The sequence below is a fragment of the Thalassophryne amazonica genome, chromosome 1 (genome assembly GCF_902500255.1).
Source record: "Thalassophryne amazonica chromosome 1, fThaAma1.1, whole genome shotgun sequence".
Taxonomy (NCBI): Eukaryota; Metazoa; Chordata; class Actinopteri; order Batrachoidiformes; family Batrachoididae; genus Thalassophryne; species Thalassophryne amazonica.
Window position 1 is genome coordinate 9,572,562 of NC_047103.1, and position 13,448 is coordinate 9,586,009.

A 13,448-nucleotide genomic window follows, 5' to 3' on the forward strand; every position below is an offset into this window, starting at 1 on the left:
ATTTACATATTCATTGTAATTTTGACAGAATTCCCCTGGCAACCACAGCTGCCAGAATTTTGCTGTAAAAACAACTGGATATTATATATATATATATATATATGCAAAAGTTTAGGCACCCCTGATAATTTTCATGTTTTTCCTTTATAAATCATTGGTTGTCTGGTTCAGAAATTTCAGTTAAATAGATCATATAGCAGACAAACACAGTGATATTTGAGAAGTGAAATGAAGTTTATAGGGTTTACAGAAAGTGTGCAATAATTCTTTTAATAAAATTGGGCAGGTGCATAAATTTGGGCACCCCAACAGAAAAAACCACATCAATATTTAGTAGATCCTCCTTTTGCAGAAATAACAGCCTCTAAATGCTTCCTATAGCTTCCAATGAGAGTCTGGATTCTGGTTGAAGGTATTTTGGACCGTTCTTTACAAAACATCTCAGGTTTGTTGGTTTCCAAGCGTGGACAGCCCACTTAAAATCACACCACAGATTTTCAATAATATTCAGGTCTGGGGACTGAAATGGCCATTCCAGAATGTTGTACTTGTTCCTCTGCATGAATGCCTTAGTAGAGTTTCAGCAGTGTTTAGGGTCGTTGTCTTGTTGAAAGATCCAGCCCCGGTGCAACTTCACCTTAGTCACTGATTGATGAACACTGTTCTAAAGAATCTGCTGATATTGACTGGAATCCATGTGACCCTCAACTTTAACAAGATTCCCAGTACCTGCACTGGCCACACAGTCCCACAGCATGATGGAACCACCTCCAAATTTTACTGTAGGTAGCAAGTGTTTTTCTTGGAATGCTGTGTTCTTTTTCAGCCATGCATACCACCCCTTGTTATGTCCACATAACTCAATTTTAGTTTCATCAATCCACAGCACCTTATTCTAAAATGAAGCTGGCTTGTCCAAATGTGCGTTAGCATACCTCAAGTGACTCTGTTTGTAGTGTGTAGACAGAAAAGGCTTCCTCTGCATTACAGCATCTCTTTGTGCAAAGTGCACTGTATAGTTGAACGATGCACAGAGACACTATCTGCAGCAAGATCATGTTGTAGGTCTTTGGAGAAGGTCTGTGGGTTGACTATGACTGTTCTCACCATCCTTCGCTTCAGCTTATCTTCAATTTTTCTTATCCTGCCACTTTGGGCCTTAACTAGTACTGTGCCTGTGGTCTTTCATTTCCTCACTATGTTCCTCACAGTGGAAACTGACAGCTGAAATAGCTTTTTGTACCTTCCCCTAAACCATGATGTTGAACAATCTTTGTTTTCAGGTAATTTGAGAGTTGTTTAGAGGCTTCCATGTTGCCACTCATTAGAAGAGCTGCAGAGAGGGGAAACATTTGCAAATGGCCACGTTAAATACCCTTTCTCATGATTGGATTCACCTGTGTAAGGAGATCAAGGGTCAATGAGCTTACCAAACCAGTTTTGTGTTCCAATAATTAATGCTAAATGTATTCAAATTAATAAAATGATAAGGGTGCTCAAATTTATACACCTGCCCAAATTTGTTTAAATAATTATTGCACACTTTCTGTAAATACTAGAAAATTAATTTCACTCCTCAAATATCAGTGTGTTTGTCTGCTATATGATATATTTAACTGAAATTTCTGATCCAGGCAACCAATGATTTATAAAGGAAAATCATGAAAATTATCAGCAGTGCCCAAACTTTTCTGTGCTGTGTGTGTAATCAAACGTGAAGGCACACATGCATTGAACGCCATCAAAAGATTATATGAATTTTTAATGTCATGTATTGACATGACATTAAAAATACATCCTTTCATACAAAATATGGAAAAAGGATGAATACAAAAATTCATCCTTTCAGGTATGTCCAAAGACATACCTGAAAGGATGAAGAGTCACAGTGCCCCCTGGCGGCCGTGACTCTTCACTGCGGCTCGGCTGCACGTGGCAGCTCGCTCTTTGTTGCTTGCATCTAATTAATAAAAAAAAGCTTCTTTTTTTTTTACTTCGTGTTGATCAGAGATAATGTAACTGTTGCACCTCGTAGCTCGTTTCTTCAGAGGATGTTGCTCTTTGTGCCTCAGTAATAATCTTCGTAATAAACCACACAGTTTCTCTGTCTGTGATTTGTTGTAAATGAGGGCAAGTGTCATCACAGTCTGCAGCAGAAAGTAAGTTTTCCTCCTTTTGCCTGCTGATTAAATACACCTGCAGCAGGATCACGTGAGGACATAACAGGAAATACATCAAATCAAAATCAAATCAATTTTATTTATATAGCGCCAAATCACAACAAACAGTTGCCCCAAGGCGCCTTATATTGTAAGGCAAGGCCATAAAATAATTACGGAAAAACCCCAACGGTCAAAACGACCCCCTGTGAGCAAGCACTTGGCAACAGTGGGAAGGAAAAACTCCCTTTTAACAGGAAGAAACCTCCAGCAGAACCAGGCTCAGGGAGGGGCAGTTCTCTGCTGGGACTGGTTGGGGCTGAGGGAGAGAACCAGGAAAAAGACATGCTGTGGAGGGGAGCAGAGATCGATCACTAATGATTAAATGCAGAGTGGTGCATACAGAGCAAAAAGAGAAAGAAACACTCAGTGCATCATGGGAACCCCCCAGCAGTCTAAGTCTATAGCAGCATAACTAAGGGATAGTTCAGGGTCACCTGATCCAGCCCTAACTATAAGCTTTAGCAAAAAGGAAGTTTTAAGCCTAATCTTAAAAGTAGAGAGGGTGTCTGTCTCCCTGATCTGAATTGGGAGCTGGTTCCACAGGAGAGGAGCCTGAAAGCTGAAGGCTCTGCCTCCCATTCTACTCTTACAAACCCTAGGAACTAGAATTAACAGGAAGCCAATGAAGAGAGGCCAATATGGGTGAGATATGCTCTCTCCTTCTAGTCCCCGTTAGTACTCTAGCTGCAGCATTTTGAATTAACTGAAGGCTTTTCAGGGAACTTTTAGGACAACGTGATAATAATGAATTACAATAGTCCAGCCTAGAGGAAATAAATGCATGAATTAGTTTTTCAGCATCACTCTGAGACAAGACCTTTGTAATTTTAGAGATATTGCGCAAATGCAAAAAAGCAGTCCTACATATTTGTTTAATATGCGCATTGAATGACATATCCTGATCAAAAATGACTCCAAGATTTCTCACAGTATTACTAGAGGTCAGGGTAATGCCATCCAGAGTAAGGATCTGGTTAGACACCATGTTTCTAAGATTTGTGGGGCCAAGTACAATAACTTCAGTTTTATCTGAGTTTAAAAGCAGGAAATTAGAGGTCATCCATGTCTTTATGTCTGTAAGACAATCCTGCAGTTTAGCTAATTGGTGTGTGTCCTCTGGCTTCATGGATAGAGAAAGCTGGGTATCATCTGCGTAACAATGAAAATTTAAGCAATGCCGTCTAATAATACTGCCTAAGGGAAACATGTATAAAGTGAATAAAATTGGTCCTAGCACAGAACTTTGTGGAACTCCATAATTAACCTTAGTCTGTGAAGAAGATTCCCCATTTACATAAACAAATTGTAATCTATTAGATAAATATGATTCAAACCACCGCAGTGCAGTGCCTTTAATACCTATGGCATGCTCTAATCTCTGTAATAAAATTTTATGGTCAACAGTATCAAAAGCAGCACTGAGGTCTAACAGAACAAGCACAGAGATGAGTCCACTGTCTGAGGCCATAAGAAGATCATTTGTAACCTTCACTAATGCTGTTTCTGTACTATGATGAATTCTAAAACCTGACTGAAACTCTTCAAATAGACCATTCCTCTGCAGATGATCAGTTAGCTGTTTTACAACTACCCTTTCAAGAATTTTTGAGAGAAAAGGAAGGTTGGAGATTGGCCTATAATTAGCTAAGATAGCTGGGTCAAGTGATGGCTTTTTAAGTAATGGTTTAATTACTGCCACCTTAAAAGCCTGTGGTACATAGCCAACTAATAAAGATAGATTGATCATATTTAAGATCGAAGCATTAATTAATGGTAGGGCTTCCTTGAGCAGCCTGGTAGGAATGGGGTCTAATAGACATGTTGATGGTTTGGAGGAAGTAACTAATGAAAATAACTCAGACAGAACAATCGGAGAGAAAGAGTCTAACCAAATACCGGCATCACTGAAAGCAGCCAAAGATAACGATACGTCTTTGGGATGGTTATGAGTAATTTTTTCTCTAATAGTTAAAATTTTATTAGCAAAGAAAGTCATGAAGTCATTACTAGTTAAAGTTAAAGGAATACTCGGCTCAATAGAGCTCTGACTCTTTGTCAGCCTGGCTACAGTGCTGAAAAGAAACCTGGGGTTGTTCTTATTTTCTTCAATTAGTGATGAGTAGTAAGATGTCCTAGCTTTACGGAGGGCTTTTTTATAGAGCAACAGACTCTTTTTCCAGGCTAAGTGAAGATCTTCTAAATTAGTGAGACGCCATTTCCTCTCCAACTTACGGGTTATCTGCTTTAAGCTGCGAGTTTGTGAGTTATACCACAGAGTCAGGCACTTCTGATTTAAAGCTCTTTTTCAGAGGAGCTACAGTTGTCTTCAATGAGGATGTAAAACTATTGACGAGATACTCTATCTCACTTACAGAGTTTAGGTAGCTACTCTGCACTGTGTTGTTATATGGCATTAGAGAACATAAAGAAGGAATCATATCCTTAAACCTAGTTACAGCGCTTTCTGAAAGACTTCTAGTGTAATGAAACTTATTCCCCACTGCTGGGTAGTCCATCAGAGTAAATGTAAATGTTATTAAGAAATGATCAGACAGAAGGGAGTTTTCAGGGAATACTGTTAAGTCTTCAATTTCCATACCATAAGTCAGAACAAGATCTAAGATATGATTAAAGTGGTGGGTGGACTCATTTACTTTTGAGCAAAGCCAATAGAGTCTAATAATAGATTAAATGCAGTGTTGAGGCTGTCATTCTCAGCATCTGTGTGGATGTTAAAATCGCCCACTATAATTATCTTATCTGAGCTAATCACTAAGTCAGACAAAAGTTCTGAAAATTCACAGAGAAACTCACAGTAACGACCAGGTGGATGATAGATAACAAATAAAACTGGTTTTTGGGACTTCCAATTTGGATGGACAAGACTAAGAGTCAAGCTTTCAAATGAATTAAAGCTATGTCTGGGTTTTTGATTAATTAATAAGCTGGAATGGAAGATTGCTGCTAATCCTCCACCTCGGCCCGTGCTACGAGCGTTCTGGCAGTTAATGTGACTCGGGGGTGTTGACTCATTTAAACTAACATATTCATCTTGCTGTAACCAGGTTTCTGTAAGGCAGAATAAATCAATATGTTGATCAATTATTATATCATTTACTAACAGGGACTTAGAAGAGAGAGACCTAATGTTTAATAGACCACATTTAACTGTTTTAGTCTGTGGTGCAGTTGAAGGTGCTATATTATTTTTTCTTTTTGAATTTTTATGCTTAAATAGATTTTTACTGGTTATTGGTGGTCTGGGAGCAGGCACCGTCTCTACGGGCATGGGGTAATGTGGGGATGGCAGGGGGAGAGAAGCTGCAGAGAGGTGTGTAAGACTACAACTCTGCTTCCTGGTCCCAACACTGGATAGTCACGGTTTGGAGGATTAAGAAAACTGGCCAGATTTCTAGAAATGAGAGCTGCTCCATCCAAGTGGGATGGATGCCGTCTCTCCTAACAAGACCAGGTTTTCCCCAGAAGCTTTGCCAATTATCTATGAAGCCCACCTCATTTTTTGGACACCACTCAGACAGCCAGCAATTCAAGGAGAACATGCGGCTAAACATGTCACTCCCGGTCCGATTGGGGAGGGGCCCAGAGAAAACCACAGAGTCCTACATTGTTTTTGCAAAGTTACACACCGATTCAATGTTAATTTTAGTGACCTCCGATTGGCATAACCGGGTGTCATTACTGCCGACGTGAATTACAATCTTACCAAATTTACGCTTAGCATTAGCCAGCAGTTTCAAATTTCCTTTAATGTCGCCTGCTCTGGAAGACAATTGACTTTGGTTGCTGGTGTCGCTAACTTCACATTTCTCAAAACAGAGTCACCAATAACCAGAGTTTGATCCTCGGCGGGTGTGCCGCCGAGTGGGGAAAAACGGTTAGAAAGGTTAACGGGTTGGCGGTGTACACGGGGCTTCTGTTTAGGGCTACGCTTCCTCCTCACAGTCACCCAGTCGGCCTGCTTTCCCGGCTGCTCGGGATCTGCTGGAAGGGAACTAACGGCAGCTAAGCTACCTTGGTCCGCACCGACTACAGGGGCCTGGCTAGCTGTAGAATTTTCCACGGTGCGGAGCCGAGTCTCCAATTCGCCCAGCCTGGCCTCCAAAGCTACGAATAAGCTACACTTATTACAAGTACCGTTACTGCTAAAGGAGGCCGAGGAATAACTAAACATTTCACTCCCAGAGCAGAAAAGTGCAGGAGAGACAGGAGAAGCTGCCATGCTAAACCGGCTAAGAGCTAGTAGCTGCACTAAGCTAGCGGATTCCTAAAAACACACAAAGTGAATAATGTGTAAATAATTTAGAGGTGATTCAGCAGAGGGAGTGCTTTAGTTAAGGCACGTTAAGATTACACTGTGAAACAAATCGTTATCTAGTTAACTAGATCAATCTAACTGCGCAGATTAAACAGCTAACAGATACAGAAAAACACCAATGTGCTCCGGAACAGGAAGTGATACAATACGGCAGTGAGAGCCAACCACCAGTCATATAAAAAGTTAAACAGGATATTCTCTTTGCATCTATGCCATTTCAAAATAAAACTCCACATAAGAAATATGCAAGACCATAAAAAGGGAAAACGCACAAATATAACTAATGGAAAGCCACTGACCGATCATCGACGTTGATAATATATCATGTTGATTTTATGTGATACACCATAGTTCAAAATTACTTGGGTGTATGAAGGTCTTGAGATGAAGGTACTTTAAATAGACTGACATGATTTAGTTACTTTCCTGATTACTCAATTTTAAAAGTAACTAAGTTAGATTACTAGTTACTTTATTAGTTACTTTCAGCAGCTGCCAACAACCGCCCCCCCCCACCAACTCAACATGAAAATGATAACCAGTTTTGATAACCTAGGGATGGCCATTGATAAGATTTTATTGATATCGATGCCATTATTGATTCCGCTTATCGATCAGATTCCTTATCGATTCCCTTATCAATAGCTCCTGTGAATTTTCTGTGTACAAAAAATAGGCTTTACAGGTTTTCTATGTCAACAACATTTTATTCAACCTTAAAAGTAAATAAATATGAAATTGGTCACTGAATCCTTGATCTCTGGGGCAGGTTCACCCAGCACGCAGCAAGACATTATTTAGGTATTTGGGGATGTCCTCATATTGTAATAAGTATTCCAGAGAAAGGCAAGAGCTCTCAGAATTCAGAAGAATAGACCTGAAAGAATTGTCTGCTAGAAGTATTTTAGACAAAGGATCAGCAGATTAGGTGAACTGGAAGCTTATGGTATATGTTGCAGACATGAACAAGCGAAGCTCTTCAGCATCTCACCACATCATTGAGGTCCTTTAGACTGTTTTTTGAGCAAAATGTTTCAGGGAAGGCATTAGCATGGCTAAAACCTTTCAGCTTGGGTAGCTCCGCAGCCCATCTTTTGACTGAGTCTCTACACCCAAGCGAATACTGTGATTATTAACCATCAAATGACAAAGTAAAACCTCTTAAATCATTCTAAAGTCAGTTTTAAGCAGAAATGAGGCAATATCGGTGAGTCGCCACTGACAGTGAAATCACGGCGGTGCAGTGAACGCAGCAGGAGCAGCTTGTCTGTCTGCTGCGCTCTGATCCCTTCCTCTGGCTTTTATTATGAAATAATGCTGAATTTATGTGGAAATGGTTGTTGTACAAATGATTCGGATATTTGTCGCTGAGATAATGCCGACTGGAGTGCAATTTTAAGCAGAAACGAGGTGATAATCGGTGATATCGGTCCCTAAATATAAAAAAGCTTCTTTTTTCAACATGTTGATCAGAAATAATGTAACATATTTATTTTCCACTATGCAAAATACTTTTTCAAAAACGCTTTTCACAATCAAGTACAATAATATTAAAAACACCAAAGAACTACAATAAAAAAAAAAATCTCTATATTGCATTTCATTCTTGTTGGTTTGTGAAGTCTCAACTTTAAAATCACTTTAAATCAAAAAGTTGACATTTTAATGTTACTAATGTCACATGAACATGCTTAATCAGAGTTTTGTATGGAATTTACACACATGAATGGAAAAAATCATGTTTTCGTGTTTTACAGCCAGACAGATCATTAGTTTGTTTTTATTTTTTTTTTAAGTACAAATATTAACAATAACATGTAAATACTTGTTTATGTATTTTCAGACCCTGTGTCCCTTAATTGGAATGAACAAGTGTAGGAAACGGAATGAGTGTATTTTCAGAGGACACTTCTCATAGTCCAAGAGCCAGGGGGTGTTTATTTGCTTAAAATGAGAGGTTGTTTAATGGGTATTTCTGAGAAGGGTATTCCATGGGGCATTCAAAACTGAGGTGCTTGTGAGTTGTAGCCGGGGCATATAGCCAGTATTAACCCTTTTCCATTCTTTTCAGCCGAGTCACAATTACCGCAAATTAATGGGGTAGGGCAAATTAAAACTTGAATAACTCCACTAGTTTTTCAACTAGAATCATGTTCTATACCTTAAAATGTTTGGTCAGAGATGCTCCTTCCTTTGAATTACAAATTATGTAAAATGTACCCCTTTTCTGGGTCACTAGAGGTCAAAAAGTCACAACATTGGCAAACCTTGAGATTTTGTCTAAAATTTTATTGGGTTCCTGTTTTCATGAAAATTCAACAAAACCACATAATCATATTCATACAGTAAGGGCAGTTTATTAGAATGATTTGGATGTCACAGAACAAATATTTTGGTTATGCAAGTTAAAAACATATTTGCATGATATTTTAAAGGAACTGTGTTGAGTTGGCAAAAATGAATATCATCTTACCACTGGCTAATGGAATAGATTCACTCAAACAATTGAAATAACTGGCATATAACTAAATAAATGTAACGAAAAAATAACTATAAATAATTGGCATATAACTGGGGGAGGTGATGGTCTAGTGGTTAAGGCACTGGCTTGAGACCAGAAGATACTTGGTTCAAATCCCCGCCTGACTGGAAAATCACTTAGTGCCCTTGGACAAGGTCCTTAATCCACTATTGCTCCCGGTGTGTAGTGAGTGCCTTGTATGGCAGCACCCTGACATCAGGGTGAATGTGAGGCATAATTGTAAAGCGCTTTGAGTGTCTGATGCAGATGGAAAAGCGCTATATAAATGCAGTCCGTTTACCATATTCACCATGGCACACAAAAATTCCACAATTTGAGGACTTTTTAGATGAGAAATAATTGGTAAATTAATTACGTATACAGTATACATTGCATAAGTTGAAGTCAGATAATTGGGATTCTATGCAAGTGGAAGCCCAGTCTAAATACACCTCATGCATTTCTTCAAAAATACATGCAAGTCACTGGAACTTTGAAGTCGAACACAATGCCCTGGTCCTTCCTGCAGATTCAACTTTTGCAAGGTTTACAGTGTTACTGGGTAATATGTTTTTTTTTGTTAAACTGATAACTGACCAAATCAACCCTAAATCGCTCACATCTCGATCAAACAAATTCGTTTTTACAAGAATTATTTTGAGAATGATAGAAACATTTCTATCTAGCTCCCTCAGACCTCAGTCCTGATTATAATTTGGAAACTGATCATTCACTACAGAACACATAAATGTCAAGTTGCCTCATTCGTATTCGTCTTCCAAATCCTCCTCATCTGAAGATGGGCTTTCTGGCAGTGTGTCCTCGCCTTCCTCATCCCCATCCTCAACCTCCGAGTCCATATCTTCAACTGACAATGTCTGGGGCATCTGGTGGCCTTCAAACCAAACCATCTTCAGTCTGTTATTTTCATCCACTTTCCATCTGTGGCCGACGTGACCGAATTCCACAGGTTGAGCTTTTCTTGCGTTTTTCCACACAAAGGCTACATGAACCACACGCTTCAGCTTTTTCTTCCAAACAGCTCTACATGGTGGCAGATAGGCAGGGATCTGATGCTCTGTATCTTTTCCCCCAATGGTCACCCTGTTTCATGGGGGCATACAATTTTTTGAACAGATGAAGCCCAGCATCATTGACCTGGCTGACATTTTTCAAAATCAAACACACAAATTCCTCCAGGGTTGCAGCAACATCCATGTCTATTCTATCCGAGTTCCCTAGAACACACATCGCCTGTGGTGAATTTGTCACATTTCACCATAACCTCATATGTTTCCTTTTCCCTTTTCTGATGAATGATGCAATGAAAATCACAGCCTGTCAAGGCATGATAACTTGGTAAGCTTCAGCTATTAGAGGGGTGATTTTCAAAGCCAGTTCAGAGATGTCTATTAGACGCCTTGTGTTCTTTGAGTTCACACCTGTATCTACGGCTGGACTGGTTATCTGGCGTACCGGGTTATCTTAACCGGGTACCTGGTTATCTGGCGTACCGGGCAAATCATATTTACCTCATGGCCTATGCAGCACAATTTCCCTACTGTTTCCATGTTATTCATATGACCATCTATATTTAAGGACATAAGACATTAGGGAATTAGGAGTTGGAGCACCTGTGTGTGTGTGTGTGGTGCCTTAGCTTTGGTGTCAAATAATGCTCTGACTAGATTTGGTGTCCAACTTACAGTGTTGTGTGTGTTAGTGAAATATTGTTTTGCTTAACCCTCGTAAGGTGTTTGGGTCTGTGGGACCCGTTTTCAGTTTTTGCTTAAGGAAAATGATATGAATATATATATATATTTTTTCACACTGAGATTCACTGGCCAGGGCTCATAATCAGGAAAAAAAAAAAGTTAGTGACCTTATCCTCCTCTCTCTCTATCTCTCACCCTCAAAAACATACATACACAGAACTTCACATACATTCTTCTTTAGCATATGCTTACAGACATCATATATAGGCCTATATATATATATCGTATATATAACGGCGCTGGGCCCTCAGGTGATCAAAAAGTGCCTGGGCCCGTTTCAGATGCCAGTCCAGCCCTGCCTGTATCTAGCCACAACTTGGCATTGATGTATTGGGAATGATATAGAAGTTGCTGACCAACTGATAACTGGTACCTGTGTACCAGATCCTGTAAATATAGGGCTAGCACATGGTTTCATTATGGACAGTGCAAGTCAACTGTATTGCAATGTGTTTTCATCACTTTCACTTTAGGTTCAGTTTCACCACACCAAGTAACAGCCTTTGTTTTTCTCTTCTGCAGTTGATGAACTAATTACACTTACCTGACCTGAATCCCACATCCTATCATTGAAAGAAAAAAACAAAACACTGAAAATATCTAGTTTTAATTGATTAATTTCAACAACTGTCTTTTTTGATAGCTGATTAATTTTCTTCCTCCTAAACAAAAGATTTATGCAGAAGTGCCATCTATCAGAAAAATGTGGAACAAATATGAATGTAGATTGTTTACCCCAGTTGATGTTGAGGTTTTAGCCACCCACACAGTTGGGCAAAGTAGCTCCAACCTTCCCTTAAAAACTCCCCTGATGTCTAATCTGTAAGGAGATAGAGATTTTCTTGGAGTCCTGTTTGGATTTCCATGAAAAAAGAGCCACAATGGAACTTATGTCAAAATCTCAAGGTTTGCCAATGTCATGTGACCTTTTGACCTCTAGTGACCCAGAAAAAGAGTAAATTTTACATCATTTGTAATTCATCGGAAGGAGCATCTCTGACCAAACATTTTAAGGTATAGAACATGATTTGAGCTCAAAAACTAGTGGAGTTATTCAAGTTTTAATTTGCCCTACCCCATTAATTTGCGGTAATTGTGACTCGGCTGAAAAAAATGGAAAAGGGTTAATACTGGCTATATGCCCGGCTACAACTCACCAAGCACCTCAGTTTTAATGCCCCATGGATACCCGTCTCAGAAATACCCATAAACAACCTCTCATTTTAAGAAAATAAACACTCCCTGGCTCTTGGACTATCAAAACTTTAACCCCGGACTCTATTTAAAACCTTGACTGCTCAAACCATCACTCACAAACAAAAAATTACACATAAATTTCCTTCTCACCGTTATTTTCCAGAACGTTTTAGTCTGTGAGAGGGTTAGATGCAGTCTTCAGATGTAACTTTTTTTATTTTACTTTATAATCACCAAGGAGACTGATTTTTTACAACAATGATCAACTTTGTCATAAAAAGCACCTAAAAATATTCAGCTGCTTTTTTGAAATCTTGCGTGCTCATCTGGTCTCGAGCTGTTTAAAACTATTTCAAAAATGACTTCAAAACATTTCGTCATTTAAAAGGCAACAAAACTTCAGTTTAAAAGCAGCCAATGTGAAATAATAAAACAAATAATCAGTTTTCAGAAGCTGATCAAGTCAAAATTTTGATAAAAAATTTTGATGTGACAACTTCATTAACTCATTAACAGATTATTATTTTTGTCACTCACTTGATGTATAAAATCATTTTAGGATTATCATAATGGTAACAACTACAATAAAATAAAAACACCCAAAGGGGGCTCTGACATTTTAAAGTAGGTTTTGTCCAAAAGCAGCCTGAACTAAAGTTAGTTATATTTATGTTATTTCTCAAAGGTCGAATATTTATTTCCATGTCAGGAAATTAAATCTGCCTTCCACTTTCACCCATATCTCCTCCGATTTTACCTTCAGTTCTGTAATTAGGTCACTACAGGACACAGCGCAAGATGATTTATCATATACATATATACATACATACATATACTCAACAAAAATATAAACGCAACACTTTTGGTTTTGCTCCCATTTTGTATGAGATGAACTCAAAGATCTAAAACTTTTTCCACATACACAATATCACCATTTCCCTCAAACATTGTTCACAAACCAGTCTAAATCTGTGATAGTGAGCACTTCTCCTTTGCTGAGATAATCCATCCCACCTCACAGGTGTGCCATATCAAGATGCTGATTAGACACCATGATTAGTGCACAGGTGTGCCTTAGACTGCCCACAATAAAAGGCCACTCTGAAAGGTGCAGTTTTGTTTTATTGGGGGGGGGATACCAGTCAGTATCTGGTGTGACCACCTTTTGCCTCATGCAGTGCAACACATCTCCTTCGCATCATCCGTGAAAAGAACACCTCTCCAACGTGCCAAACACCAGCGAATGTGAGCATTTGCCCACTCAAGTCGGTTACGACGGTGAACTGGAGTCAGGTCGAGACCCCGATGAGGACGACGAGCATGCAGATGAGCTTCCCTGAGATGGTTTCTGACAGTTTGTGCAGAAATTCTTTGGTTATGTAAACCGATTGTTTCAG